Here is a 15,701-nt window from a genome sequence, read left to right as displayed (position 1 = left end):
CAAATCAAAAAGGTCCATGGAGCCTCTGTTAGGAGTCTCGACACAGAAAATAGCCAGAAATACCCCGCCTTGGTATTTCCCTTGTCATATCTTTAAACTCGTCAAGAGCTGGATATTGACTAAAAGGGCCACTTAATATGGTGGTATCCTAAAAAGAGCCACTCCTTGGCTAGGTCCTTCCAAGAGGGATATCTGGCTATTTTCTGTGTCGAGACTCCTGACAGAGGCTCCATGGACCTTTTTGATTTGTTTAGTTACTAAAAAGCGCATCCCCAGATTGGAGATAGGAACTCTTAAATATATCATATTGTATATAATTGCATTTCAAAACTTGCTGTTTTGTTAATAAATGCTTGTAAAATATATATTCTTTATGCCTATCTATATTGTTTAGATGGTATGATTTTGCCTCAGAACCTCTGGAGTTAAGGCAGAGCTGTAGACATTTCGCAGAAAAATAGTGAGGGGCTGTCACATGGGTGTCTCGGTCGGCTGACAATCCATTGGCAGCAAGTGTTGGAAAATCCCAGAGATTGGCAGAACGTGTTTGTTATCTGACAGTTCTCTGTTTCTGTTGCAGCAGACTCTATGACCCTGGGAACCTGTCAGGTGTTTCCTCTCAGTTGCCAGCCTCTGACTTCCTTTATAAACCTCACCCTGGTGTGCTTTCGGTGTGGTTTATAGTTTTTCCTGGCTGTAGTCTACGGTGCTTGTCTCCTCTTGTTTTTCCTGATAGTTCTGTGGTAGCTGCTCTTAAGAAAAGTATAAAAGTGAAATAAAGTAATAATTTTATAGTAATCTGCGCCACTTTAAGTTATTCAAAAAGGATATAGCTAGGGTAAAATAGGGTAACTTGACCGAACGGAAATATTTAAATTTTTTTAATTTTTGTTCTTTATTTTTCCACCAAAAATAGTTATAGACACTCAAACAACTATTAATCTATTGTTTGATAAAGATCAATAACTAAATGATGCGCATATAAAATATTTGTGGCACAGCTACAAATAAAATATATGTGCACACAAATAAAATCCCCGGCCGGCGGCTGATAGCTGCAATACACAGTATGATATTACATATATTTCAATAGTCGCAGGAAATGATCTTTGAATAAAAATAAATTAAAAAATCATTTGAATTTTTACAAAAAAACTTTATTGAAAAAATGCCGTTTTTTAACTGTCTAAAGTCTGAACAAATTTCCATCAATGTCAATATTAACTCTTGAAAAGTTTCTCAAGACAGACAGTTCAGTTTGTTATTGATAAAAGAAAAACTCAATTAAAAAGGAGTAAAAATGTGATCCTCCAATTATTCAAAGAGATCAAATCATATAAAAACCACCCAGATGTTAATTTATCCAAAAATATCTCAAAACGTATATATTTAAAAAAAAAAAAAATTATGGAAAAAAAAAAAGAGAAAAAATTTTGACGAGACTTAGGTTCATCCGAAAGTTGCAATAAAACAAATTTCAGATTAGGGGCATCCGAAGTGCACAATAGGAGGAGTACAATAGAAACTAATCAATATGAAATTATTGACGAGAGAGTGTTCCCCAGAAAGGGAAAATGAGGTGGAAGAATTAGACTTTTCTGTACATGAAACCTCGGTGGACTTCCTACTACAGAGCCCTCAAACAAATAATAATATACCTAATATATACCGCTAACTCCCATTGTAATTCAAACTAATGATTCCAATACCCAACAAATTAACAATACAGATATTACTATAGACATACGTACTCCATAATTTAGGAGATGCAAATGAACCAAGTACATCACAAAACGTTAATATTAATACACGTAATAAAAACACGAGGATCCCCCCTAGGAATACAAAAACATATGGGGGGCCAACAATAATTCAAATAAATTAAAGACAAAACCCACCACTTTGGATTTTTTCATAATGGGAAGAAAAACCGCAAGAGGGACTGTAGGGGAGGGAAACTCACCGAAAAGAAAACAGACAACCAAATAGTAAAGGACCCTCAAATTTTTTAATCTTAGTCAATACAATCTAACCAAAAATAAAACATCATTATTATAGATAGGTCTGAAATTTGCACCCACCACAAATTTCAATCGATTCCAAGCCTTTATTGGAATTAAACAATTTATGAAGAAATTAGCGTTAAAAAATTTTTCATGAAAAATCTTATATTGAATCAAATCCCTAACAATTCAATTCTAACGTGAAACATACTGACTTAAAAGGTAAATCAAATTTTCATCCTCAAAACGATTATTCAGACGTGTTGTTAACTGCCCAGCAGACAAAGGGGGTGGTATTGTAATTAGGGACCTAGAGAATTATGAAAAGGAGTCATCTCAACTTCTAGGGGATAGGAAAACATATGAAGTCCTAAAAAAGGACCCTACAAATCAGTATAATGAAGAATTAAATACCTTAGTTAGAAAAGGTTTTGAATTAAAAATTTTGAAAAAGGAAGAAGCTACATATATTAAACACCAGACCCCTAGGATAGCTGTATTCTACCATATACCAAAAATCCACAAATCATCAGAAAATCCACCGGGACGCCCTATAATATCAGGAATCAGCTGTCTGACAGACAATTTATCCAAATATATTGATACACATCTCCAAAAATGTGTTTCATTATTGCCGGCATATCTTAAGGCTAGTGCCCAGGTACTACGACTCTTGCAAAAAATTAAGTGGGAAGACAATTATATCATGGGATCCATTGAAGCAACCTCATTGTATACAAGTATAGAACATGAGAAAGGTTGTGAAGCATGAAAATATTTTTTAACAAAATCTGTTTTTTATTCTAAGGAACAAGTTGAGTTTTATCCCCTTCACGATCGCGGGCAGTAAAGTTACGTCCTATTTTTACGTGACTTAACGACCAGGGACGTAACTTTACTCCCTAAAATTCATTTGATTGCTGTGGCCATAGCAATGGCTTTCAAATGATGTCCCCTGCTGTCTCTTACAGCAGGGGACCTTTGCTTGACCCCAGGGGGGTCGCCCCCCCCAGCCCCTGCGGCACTGTTAAGGCCCAGTCACACTAAACAACTTACCAGCGATCCCAACAACGATACAACCTGATAGGGATCGCTGGTAAGTTGCTAGGAGGTCGCTGGTGAGATGTCACACTAAGCGACGCTCCAGGGATCCCACCAGCAACCTGACCTGGCAGGGATCGCTGGAGCGTCGCTACACGTGGAAGCATGCTGCGCTTGGTAACTAAGGTAAATATCGGGTAACCAAACCGATATTTACCTTGGTTACTAGCGCACACCGCTTAGCGCTGGCTCCCTGCACACCTAGCCACAGTACACATCGGGTTAATTACCCGATGTGTGCAGGCAGCAGGAGCCGGCTTCTGCGGACGCTGGTAACCACGGTAAACAGCGGGTAACCAAGAAGCCCTTACCTTGGTTACCCGATATTTACCTTCGTTACCAGCGTCTGCCGCTCTCAGCTGTCAGTGCCGCCTCCCTGCTTCCTGCACACATAGCCAGACTACACATCGGGTAATTAACCCGATGTGTACTGTGGCTAGGAGTGCAGGGAGCAGGAGCCGGCACTGACAGCTGAGAGCGGCGGACGCTGGTAACGAAGGTAAATATCGGGTAACCAAGGTAAGGGCTTCTTGGTTACCCGCTGTTTACCGTGGTTACCAGCGTCCGCAGAAGCCGGCTCCCTGCTGCCTGCTCATTTAGTTGTTGCTCTGTCGCTGTCACACACAGCGATCTGTGCTTCACAGCGGGAGAGCAACAACTAAAAAATGGCCCAGGACATTCAGCAACAACCAATGACCTCACAGCAGGGGCCAGGTTGTTGCTGGATGTCACACTAAGCAACATCGCTAGCAAGTTGTGCCTCAGCAGCGATGTTGCTAGCGATGTTGCTTAGTGTGACGTGGCCTTTAGAAGCGATCGTGCTATGACGCGCAATCGCTCCAATCAGCGTGCAGTGAGGCGGTCTGATCTGGAGATGACCGCCCTTCCCAGGCTTGTGTTGGTCTGGAGAGCCCTCCCCCAACATGTCGGCAGCGTGCACTGGCTGGTACTTGTAGTACCATGCCAACGCTGTTGCTGCCCCATCGACGCTCCGGATCCACGTGAGTATTGCGCGCTTGCTAGCGCGCTCCCGTTGTACTCAGGAAAAAATGCATAATACATTTTATGGTGCATTTTTTCCTGATACCCTTGTGAAAAAAAAGCTACCTAATTGAAGTAACAGTTTTGTGGTAAAAAAAAATATTTTTTTCTTTTCACAGCTCAATGTTTTAAACTTCTGTGAAGCCCCCAGGCATTCAAAGTGCTCACCAGATATCTAAAAAAATTATTTGAGGACTCCATGCAAAATTTTATGGCTAAAGTAACATTTTTGTGTTAAAAAGTAAAATTTTAATTTTTTTCCTTCCACATTGCTTTGGTTCCTGTGAAACACCTGAAGGGTTAATAAACGTCTTGGATGTGGTTTTTATTATGGGGTCACTTTTGGATATTTTGTGTCACCTCGGCCTCTCAAAGTCACCTCAAATGTGATGTGGTCCCTAAAAAAATGGTTTTGTAAATTTTTTTGTAAAAATGAGAAATTGCTCATGAACTTTGACCCCGTCTAACTTCCTAATGAAAAAACTTTTTGTTTCGAAAATTCCGCTGATGTAAAGTAGACAAGTGGGAAATTTTATTTAGTAACTATTTTGTGTGACATATCTCTCAGATTTCTAAGCATACATTTTCAAAGTTTGAAAATTGCGAAATTTTCAAAATTTTCGCACAATTTCCGAAATTTTCACAAACGCAAAATATATCGGCCTAAATTTATCATTGACATGAAGTACAATATGGGGGCAGCTCTGGAGCGGTGCTGGGGGCAGGTGAAAGCTGCGGGCGGCAGCGTTAGATCTCCTGCTCCCGCTCATATATTATGCACTGCCGCTGTCCATCACCGTGGTGCTGAAACCGAACCGCGGTGATGGGCTGGGGGAGCGGTGCAGATTACATGTGCCTGCGCCCCCTTTTGATCGCACATGCCCCCCCTGTGTTAGATATGGTCCCCATGCTGCGGCCCATAGTAAAATAAAACACTCTTTACTCACCTCCTTCAGCATGTCTCCCGGTGTCTCCCCGATCTCTCTGCTGCCGCTGCGATCAGGCACGCAGAGATGTCACTCTGCTGTGCCAATCACATGACCGACACCAAGAACCAGGAAGTGCAGGAGATCACCAGCACGGAGGGAGACACGGGAGGCTAGCGCTGCAAAAGGTAAGGAAAGAGTGTTTTATTTTACTATGGGCAGCAGCATGGCGGCCATATCTAACACAGGGGAGGTGTGCCATCCATATGGGGCCATATCTAACACAGGGGGACGAGTGCCATCCATAGGGGGCCATATCTAACACAGGGGGGGAGGTGTGCCATCTATAGGGGGCCATATCTAGCACAGGGGGAGGTGTGCCATCCATAGGGGGCCATATCAAACACGGGGACGTGTGCCATCCATAGGGGGCCATATCAAACACGGGGACGTGTGCCATCCATAGGGGGCCATATCAAACACGGGAACGTGTGCCATCCATAGGGGGCCATATCAAACACGGGGACGGTTGCCATCCATAGGGGGCCATGGGCAGCACAGGGGGACATGTGCCATCCACAGGAGACTAGTGCCAGCTGTAGGAGACGTGTGCCATCTATAGGAGACCTGTGCCAGCTGTAGGGGACGTGTGCCAGCACAGGAGGACGTGTGCCATAAATAGGGGATGTGTTCCATCAATTGGAGACGTGTGCCAGCAATGGGGGACATGTGGCATCACTGGGGGACGTGTGCCAGCATAAGGGGGCTATATTCAATATAAGGGGGCCATATCCAGATTAAGGGGGATAATTTTAGGATGGGGGGCTATGAGGGACATATACCCTATATGATTTGTTAGACGGACACTGGCATTATAAGACGGACTCCATTTAAAATAAAAAAAAAAATTCTCTTTTCCTTCACCAAATTTGGGGGTGCGTCTTATAATCAGGTGCGTCTTATAAAGCGAAAAATACGGTAATTTTTTTAGATGTAAGTATATTTATTGAAAATTGAAAAATTGAGACCAAAACATATAATTAGCCCACGGATAGTAACAGCTGTATTTCCTTAACAAATTGCCATCTTCCGAGTTGGCTTTTAAATGTCCCCAAAAGCCAATTCATTAGGGCATATAGAAATTGCAGTAGGCCAGAAGATTTTGAAGTTGAAGCAAAAAAACTGGTAAATAAATTTGAGGAAAAAAGTTATAATAAAGGGTTCCTAAATAAAGTATATACAGAATTAAAACAAACCCCAAGGGACAATTTATTTAAGCAGAAAAGAAAAAAATCAGGGTCAGAGAAAATTAAAAAAATTGAAAACCTAGATATCCCCCAGAATTTTACAGAATACAGGGCAAATGAAAATTTTAAGAAATGTAATAAAAAAGTGGCTGACCCCCACCTTGCCATGTACCTCAATTTGGTGTGTTTTTCCATCTGTTTTTTATTTTGGCAATTGGTGGCTGTTCACAATCAGCCATCAGGCCCTGTCCACAGGCTATTTATTTCATGTAGCATTTGCTCGTGGCTGTCCCGCCCACAGCCATGATTCAGTCATGGGTACGGAATTGAAAAGCACCAGGTAGATGCTGCTATGAACAGTTCTACTTTTTCATATGTGAAGCCCTATGGCACATTTATATATAAAATATTTTAGAGTAGGACTGCCCCAAAGAAATTTGCCGTGACGCAAATAGCTCAAGAAATTGCAATTTTTTTTGCCAAAAATCTCAGATTTATAATAGTACAGGTTGGAATTTTTAGTGCAGTGCACATCTTATAATACATGCTATTTTGAGTTTAGCTGGCTTTCTTGTTTTTATTTTTGTAATAAAAAAGTATTAGAGTTTATTAAAGGAAAATAAAATAATAGGGGAATTAATCCCTCTTTATCCAAAATGTGTGTATAGAAAGGCCAATAATTTGGGGAATTTGATAGCACTTACCATATGAAGACCTAATAACACTCAGTGTAATAAGGGTGCTATCTGTAATACGAATGGCTAGCCTTGTAAAAAATGTATTGTTTGCAAAAACGTAACAAATCAAAAAAGAAAAAACTTTATGAAAGGTAAGGAAAAAGTTATCATTAGTGATTTAAAGGGAACCTGTCAGCAGAAATTTCACACTAAACCTAAAAGATTCCCCTTCTGCAGCTCCTGGGCTGCATTGTAGAAAGGTTCCTGTTGCTACTGTGCCCCCTTTGAGAACTAAATAAACACTTTATAAATTCTTACCTTTTTGTATGCAAATGTGGTTTTATGGTCACGGAGGCGGGTTGTATTTCATACGTTATTTGCACCCCTGCCGCTGTATGCAGTCCCCGATCGCTCATTTACATACATGAGGACGCCGCCCTCATGTAACTGTGTCCTCCCGAGGTCTCGCGCATGCCTAGTATCACTCTCGCGGGACTGAGCACTGTGCAAAGCGTGAACGCTGGTGAGGTGATTGCGCAGGCGCGAGATTATGGGCGGCGCTGTGATTGTAATCAGCAGCGTCATCCAAGTACCCGCCCATAATCTCGTGCCCGCGCTTTTCCCTCTGCCTCCACCGTTATGCGCAAGCGCTGGCCATATTAATCATGTTACCTATTACCCATCTTTCCCTGGAGCAGGAAATACATGGGAGGAGCAACACACCACCGATCAATAGAGGAGACGCGCTTGCGCATAACAGTGGAGGCAGAGTGAAAAGCGCGGGCACAAGATTATGGGCGGGTACTTGGATGACGCTGCTGATGACAATCACAGCGCCGCCCATAATCTCGCGCCTGCGCAATTACCTCACCAGCGTTCACACTTTGCACAGTGGTCAGTCCCGCGAGAGTGCCACTGGGCATGCGTGAGACCTCGGGAGGACACAGTTACATGAGGGCGGTGTCCTCATGTATGTAAATGAGCAATGGGGGACGGCAGGGGTGCGAATAACGGCCGAAATACAGCCCGATCCCATGACCATAAAACCACATTAGCATACAAAAAGGTAAGAATTTATAAAGTTGTTATTTAGGTGTGAAAGGGGGGCCAGTAGCAAGAGGAACCTTTCTAGAATGTAGCCCAGGAGCTGCAGAAGGGGAATCTTTTAGTTTAATTGCGAACATTCTGCTGACAGGTTCCCTTTAATCACATGCCAGATGAAAGGGGTAATTTATTGTATAGAGTGTCCCTGTCGAGAAAAATATATTGGCAGAACAATTAGACCCCTTTATAAAAGAATTGGGGAACATATTAGAAATGTGAAGAAAAAGTGTACCAAACACCCAGTCTCTATACATTATATGAAAACACATGGAGGATCCTTCTCAGGCTCACAAGTTTGGGGGATCCAAAAAATAATGGAAGACTGGAGAGGGGGGGTTATTAAAAAATGTCGAGAGCAGAAAGCCAATGGATAGTTGAATTAAATACTCTTAGGGGCCCTTTGCACACTACAACATCGCAAGCCGATGCTGCGATGCCGAGCGCGATAGCCCCCGTCGCACATGCGATATCATGGTGATTGCTGGCGTAGCAAACATTATCGCTACGGCAGCTTCACATGCACTCACCTGCCCTGCGATATCACTCTGGCCGGCGATCCGCCTTCTTATTAAGGGGGCGGGTCGTGCGGCGTCATAGCGACGTCACACGGCAGGCGGCCAATAGCAGTGGAGGGGCGGAGATGAGCAGGACGTAAACATCCCGCCCACCTCATTCCTTCCGCATTGGCAGCCGGGACACAGGTAGGAGATGTTCCTCGCTCCTGCGGCTTCACACACAGTGATGTATGCTGCCGCAGGAACGAGGAACAACATCATAACATCGGTCATTTCCAATTCATGGAAATGACCGACGCTACACCGATGATACGATTACGACGCTTTTGCGCTCGGTAATCGTATAAAAAATGCTTTACACACTACGATAGACAGCGATGCCGGATGTGCGTCACTTTCGATTTGACCCCACCGACATCGCACCTGCGATGTCGTAGTGTGCAAAGTGCCCCTTAAACCTTATGGATTAAACAATGACATTGAGTTTTTTGCTTTTAACTAAAGATAGTACATTTTATCCATTAGTATACCTATGTATTTGGTTATATAGTAGTGAAAATTCTTATATATACGGTATATTTTGCACCTATCTTTCTAAAAAAAAAATGTTTTTATCTCAGCGAGATGTATATGTGCGCCGCCATTAGGATCCGCATCACTTCCGGTCCCGCGGCACCCATCACCGCTCACTTGGAGGTTTAAAAAGCCCGCCCTATCATAGCTCAGTCACGCCATTCACCATAGCGACACCGCTGTCCGCAGGCGTGCAGTATTCACTTTCTCCACCTGGTCAGGTAAGTTTTTTCCCTCCAGTGACTCCTGCAATAATCATGGTTGGCTTATACTTTTTAACATAATGTATTCACCATTGTGCCTCTTTCTCATCACAGGTCCCTCACCTGCTGTGCACAGCATTTCACAGCTGATTATCTGTTTTCTTTGTGTCCAGCACGTTTGACAGTGTATACATGAGGAAGGTCATATAGACCGAAATGTCGATGATATTGATATTATACACTATACTTTTTTTCACTACAATATTGAGTGCCGGATTCTTCTTTCTATATGAATACAGAGTTGGACCCTTTCTGAGAACCAATCATAACACCAGGAGTGCCGTACACCTATATATTTGAAATCACTGGAAATGGCACAGACATCACTAGGGGGTACAGATATCACTGGGGGGAGCACAGACATCACTGGGGGGAGCACAATCATCACTGGGGGTTGCACACAGCATTTGCAAAGCCCTGACATCACTGGGGGGACACAAACCTGGGGGGGATACACAGCATTGGGGGGCACACAGCACTGAGGGTTGCATGCAACTCTGAGGGTGGGTGGTACACAGAACTAGGGGGGGCGGGCCACAAAGAACTGGACGGGGAACACAGCAGCAGAGGGCAGGTGCTGGACACACAGCAGCGCCAGACTCACAGCACCGGAGAGCAGGCACCGGAGGGCGGGCACACCACCGGAGGGCATAGGACAGGCACACACACCGCTGGAAGCTATGGAGCTGCTGTTGGATGGAAGCGCAGCGTGCTAAACGTGCCCACAAAGTAAGTCCTAAGCAAGCTGGCACTGGACAGCGGGAGAACCCACTAGTATGCACAGGCAGAGCATGTGGGGATTTAAAGGGCCGGTGGCCTGCTAGACAGCAGTGGCGGCTTGAACACTGCTGCCCCCCACAATCTGCCCAGGGGCCGCAGAAAAGGTCATGGCGGGCCGCATGCTTCCCGCGGGCCTGAAGTTCCCCACCTCTGAGGTAAACACAGCTTACTTTTCAGATTAAATTTTTAAAATTAATAGTGTATGGCTTCAGGATGTGATTTATAGATTAAGAGGAACAAAGTTACTTGTAATGTGTGTCCAATCAACCTGTATAAGCAAAGACCCTTATTCCAGCGATGTGTCACTTACTTGGCTGCTTGCTGAAGTTTTGATAAAAATCAGTTTTATCTGCTTAAGATCTACCAGTTCTCGAAATGCTCTTGTGTATAACCTCACCCACACCACTGATTGGTAGCTGTGTACAATGGGCTTTGACAGAAAGCTGCCAATCAGTGGTGGGGTGGGGTCATACAGAGCTTATGGAGAACGAGAATACATGGCAGCAGGTTTACTTGGATTGAGATTAAGAGGGTGTCAGCTCGAAACGCGTACCATCACCACATGTCATCATTCATGGGGATTTTATATCCTGGATGTGATTGACATTGGATTTTTAATAGAATATAAATAAAAGTCAAGTTTTATATATATTGAACACGAGTGCAGGATCTTCTCTGTTTTCATGTCAGCAGGTTTACTAGTTCTCTAGTGATAATTCCCTAGCGGTAATACAGTGTTTTATCAAAACTACAGCAAGCAACCCAGTAAGTGACACATCATTGGAATCAGAGTCCCTGTCTTTATATTATTCTGCCGTTTAATTATGAGTTAACCACTTAGTGACAGAACCCCATTAATTTCGAAAACCCCAGCAGAGGTATCATAAATGTTACTTGCTCTTCACCGACTCGGAGTTAAGCCAAGTATGTGACACTTTTCAAAGTTTGTGTGACCTTTCTTGCTATAAAAATGTGATGAATTGGGACCGGAATGTCTTAATAACTTCCACATAGCTAGTTGTCACGGGTGACAGACAGTCATGTGGTTTCTTGCCATCAATGCTCACAGCGTCCGTACAGAATGCATTCCTGCTGGATTTATCTCTCTCCCTTTTGGACCCAGCAGGAGCTCGACTTCCACCCACCTGTTGATTATCAGTATTCCCTTTGTGTTTAAATTCCCATTCCTTCCTTTGGATTGTGCTGGTGATATTTTCAGTTCTTTCCAACCGAGGTAGGTTGCAAGCAGATGGCTTGTTCTCCTCTGTGGTGTTGTTGCTGAAAGCTCTGCTGAACTCCTTCCTGAGACATTAATGATAAGTAGATCATGCATTTCCTCGTGTCCCTTACTCCTTGTGTCTTCTATAGTTGTTTAGTGGGGTTGACAAAGAGCGCATCCCATCTGTTCCCTATTTAGGGCCCAGCATTAGGGATACCTAGGGTCAGGTATCCGGCTTGGCGCATAGGTGCAGAACCTATTTCGGGTAATGAGGGACCTCAGGGACCAGCAGTAGGTTTAGTCAGGGGTCATCATCTTCCTAGACACAGGGTTTCCCTTCCATTCCCTTTCGCCGTGCGCTTGGTACTTTCCCGTACCTAGCGTGACACTAGGATGCAGTGTGATTAAATTCTCCCTCACTATTTTTGTGTGAAATGTCTACAGGTCTGCCTCAACTCCAGAGGTTCTGAGGCAAAATCATCACATCTAGACAATAAAGAAAGACAGGCATGAAGAATATATATTTACAAGTATTTATTAACATAACAACAAGTTTTGAAATGCAATTATATACAATGTGATTTACTTCAATACTCACTCTTCAATATTCACTGCTCCTCACTCCCATAATCGCGTCTACCTCTGAGCACTGAAGCCGGCATCGAGGGGTGGGTAGAATTATGGGTGTGGGGAGCAGTGAATATTCATCCTCCTTAATAGCAGGCACACATGATCACCCAGCCGCCAACTTAATGCTGCAGCTGGGTGATCACGTGTGTCTGCTATTAGAGAATGAATATTCACTACTCCCCAAGTCCATAATTCCGGGTGTGGGGAGCAGTGGATTTTCCGGTAGCTGATGTCTGTGTGTAACTGCAGGTGCATGGCAGTGACGTCATGCGATGCGCCACTTACACACTGAATTCACTTGCCGTCAAAGACGAGACCGCACACTGGGGGAGCAGAGGGATGGTGAGTATAATCATTTTTTTTTATGTCTGCAGCGTGATGAGGGACATATATGCCAGGATGACGGCAGAAGCAGACACATCAGTGGTGAAACCTGCAGCCCAAGAAGTAAGGGGGCCCATTTTCACATGTAAATACCAAGATGGGGATCATATATACGAGGATAAAAGATATATTCCAGAATGGGCCGAGGATGGGGATCATATACACCAGGATGAGGCCATGATGAAGGCCATATATACCATGATGATTGCCATATATACCAGGATGGGGATCATATATACCAGGATGAGCCCAAGATAAGGGCCATATATACTAGGATGCAAGCCATATACACCAGGATGAGGCCATGATGAAGGCCATATATACCATGATGATTGCCATATATACCAGGATGGGGATCATATATACCAGGATGAGCCCAAGATAAGGGCCATATATACTAGGATGCAAGCCATATACACCAGGATAGGACAAATATAGGGAACATATTTACCAGGAAGAACAACATATACATCAGAATGATAGACATATATAACTGAAAGTGTACAAGAATGGGGGACATTAGTACAGAATTGGGGGATATTGCCCCCATCACAGTGTTAGCAGCAGATTCTCCCCTATAAGTGCGTAATGACTACATTTTTTTGCTACAATATTTTTCCCTATTTTCCTCCACTAAAACCTAGGTACGGTTTATGGTCATAATAATACAGTAAGTTTAAAAAGAAAGAAAATGGTGCTTTCCCTGACCAATTCTTAGTGGAGCAATTGATTTTTGGATAAAACCCATTGAATCACGGTACATCATGATGGTTTCTCCCATGTGACTCATCTGACAACAGGACCGGATTAATGATGAAAACGGGTCATTCCACATCAAGTGGACCAGTTTTAAAAATCGTCCCCACTCGACCTTCTCCGATTTTGCTGAAAATTTATAAGGATGTACATGTATGTTTGAAAAGAGGTGCTGTAAATTTTTAGGGCCAGATCTCAAATACATTGGGCACTGTTGACCTTTTACTGGAGGTTTCACCAAGCCTGCGGTTTCAGCTAAGAGGATTTTGCAAACTTTGGCACATAGCCATTAGAGTTCTATACTGGCTATGATGCTGAAATATGGCATACTAGCTCAACTTTTGCTGCTAAACACGATAAAATTATTACCGGCTATGACAAAACAATATTTCGGCCAAAATTTTGTGTCAAAGTAGCTTGTAAAACGTGTTGCATAAAACTTATGCCTAACTTTGCCCATATATAACTCAAGACCAAAAACCAATAGGAACTGGTGCTTTACCCTGTACAACAAACATCTTCATGACTTTGCATTGCTGCAATATCACGGTCAAAGCATATGTATTTGTGGAAATATTCACACCCACATATGATGACAAACTTTAAAAAAACGAATTTTACCTATTTTTAGGTCAAATTTCTCAATTAATATATTAATTCTGATATCATTAGAAATAGCACATTTTTCTCTACAAGGATCATTGTTTTTTTTTGGAGTCTTTCAGTTTAAGAAAAGAAAAATGCCACTGAACATGGTGTTATTTATTAATACGCAATGCATGCTAACTGCACTATTCAAACCCTTGCGTTGGTCCATGGTGGTTATACCACAACCAATTCCCTAAGAATTGGTCTTATAATCCTATTAAGAATTGTAATAATGCTGTCTTTCGAGAATTGGCAGCCCTATCGCCTAGGAGCCATGGCCGATAGCCGTGCAAGGACAGCCGCGGGCGGTCTCTTTATCGCAGGTTCCGAAGCCTGAGGGTGGGTGTCTTTGCCTAGGATCCCAAGCCTAATATTGGGTATCTTTTGTTGGTTCCCAAGCCATAATGTTCAGTCTAAGTAAGTGGTCTGGAATTGTTGCTGAATTTGCAACATAATGGGTTCAGAGAAGCTGTATTGTCGGCCCATTGCTGTTGCAGCTGGTGCTGGAATTATTGCAATGATTGACTGCTCGGGAATCCAGCATGTATCATTTCTCACAGGCCACTCAAAGAAGCTAGCTGGTCCATGAGGATGCATAAAATGTATTAATGCATCATGGTCGTCGACTGAAACTTCAGAAATATTTCCAATCCACCAGTTCCTATCGTAAATGCAGGCAATGTATTGCCCTGGCTGGAGGTTTGCAATTGGCACAAAAGGCATTTCTGATCTGACAGATATATCTACATGGGCAATGAAAGATGAAGGGTCATTAGACACCCTTGAAATGCAAATCTTTATGTCATCAATTGGCACAAACTGGTGATTTTCTCTTGTTCCAGTAATTGTATGTCCATCTTTGAACCTTTCCTCTTGAACTACCCGTATTTCGTCAATTTTTTCTTTTGGAACAAAAAAACTTGATTCCATGCAGTTGCTCGTTGCAAAAGTTGAATAAATCCACCGGGGTCAGTATTTGGTTTTCAGTTGGGCTTTGAAGACTGGCACGAGCTGCCAACCTCTTTGCTGTCCCTCCAATCCCATCACAGGGCGACTTTCCATGACTGGTACCAAAAAAATTCCATTCAGCGCATTGTGGTGGCACAAGTTGAGAAAATTTTTGAAATTTTTGTACTGGGCTACAGAGCCATCGCTGAAGCAACAATTCCAGACCACTTAGACTGAACATTATGGCTTGGGAACCAACAAAAGATACACAATATTAGGCTTGGGATCCTAGGCAAAGACACCCACCCTCAGGCTTCGGAACCTGCGATAAAGAGACCACCCGTGGCTGGCCTTGCACAGCTATCGGCCATGGCTCCTAGGTGATGGGGCTGCCAATTCTCGAAAGACAGCATTATTACAACTCTTAATAGGATTATAAGACCAATTCTTAGTGAATTGGTTTTGGTATAACCACCATGAACCAACGCTAGGGTTTGAATAGTGCAGTTACCATTCATTGCGTATTAATAAATAACACCATGTTCAGTGGCATTTTTCTTTTCTTAAACTGAGAGACTCCAAAACAAACCCCAATGATCCTTGTAGAGAAAAATGTGCTCTTTCAAATGATATCAGAATTAATATATTTTAGGGGTACCCTTTTTGAGAAATTTGACCTAAAAATAGGTAAAATTCGTTTATTTATAGTTTTTCATCATATGTGGGTGTGAATATTTCCACAAATACATATGCTTTGACCGTGATATTGCAGCAATGCAAAGTCATGTAGATGTTTGGTGTACAGGGCAAAGCACCAGTTACTATTGTTTTTTGGTATTGAGTTACATATGGGCAAAGTTAGGCATAAATTTTATGCAACACGTTT

At 42.8% G+C, this 15,701-nt stretch overlaps 1 long non-coding RNA gene across 1 annotated transcript in view; it reads left to right on the top strand.

Moving 5' to 3' along the window:
• The window catches only part of LOC142258946 (uncharacterized), a 450,433-nt gene that overhangs the window by 375,637 nt on the left and 59,095 nt on the right, over positions 1-15,701 (top strand). The gene's annotated exons all lie outside the window — the stretch shown is intronic.

Source organism: Anomaloglossus baeobatrachus, assembly GCF_048569485.1.
Source record: "Anomaloglossus baeobatrachus isolate aAnoBae1 chromosome 5 unlocalized genomic scaffold, aAnoBae1.hap1 SUPER_5_unloc_19, whole genome shotgun sequence".
Lineage (NCBI taxonomy): Eukaryota > Metazoa > Chordata > Amphibia > Anura > Aromobatidae > Anomaloglossus > Anomaloglossus baeobatrachus.
The sequence above is the reverse complement of the archived record's forward strand: the minus strand, read 5'-3'. Positions and strand labels throughout refer to the sequence as shown.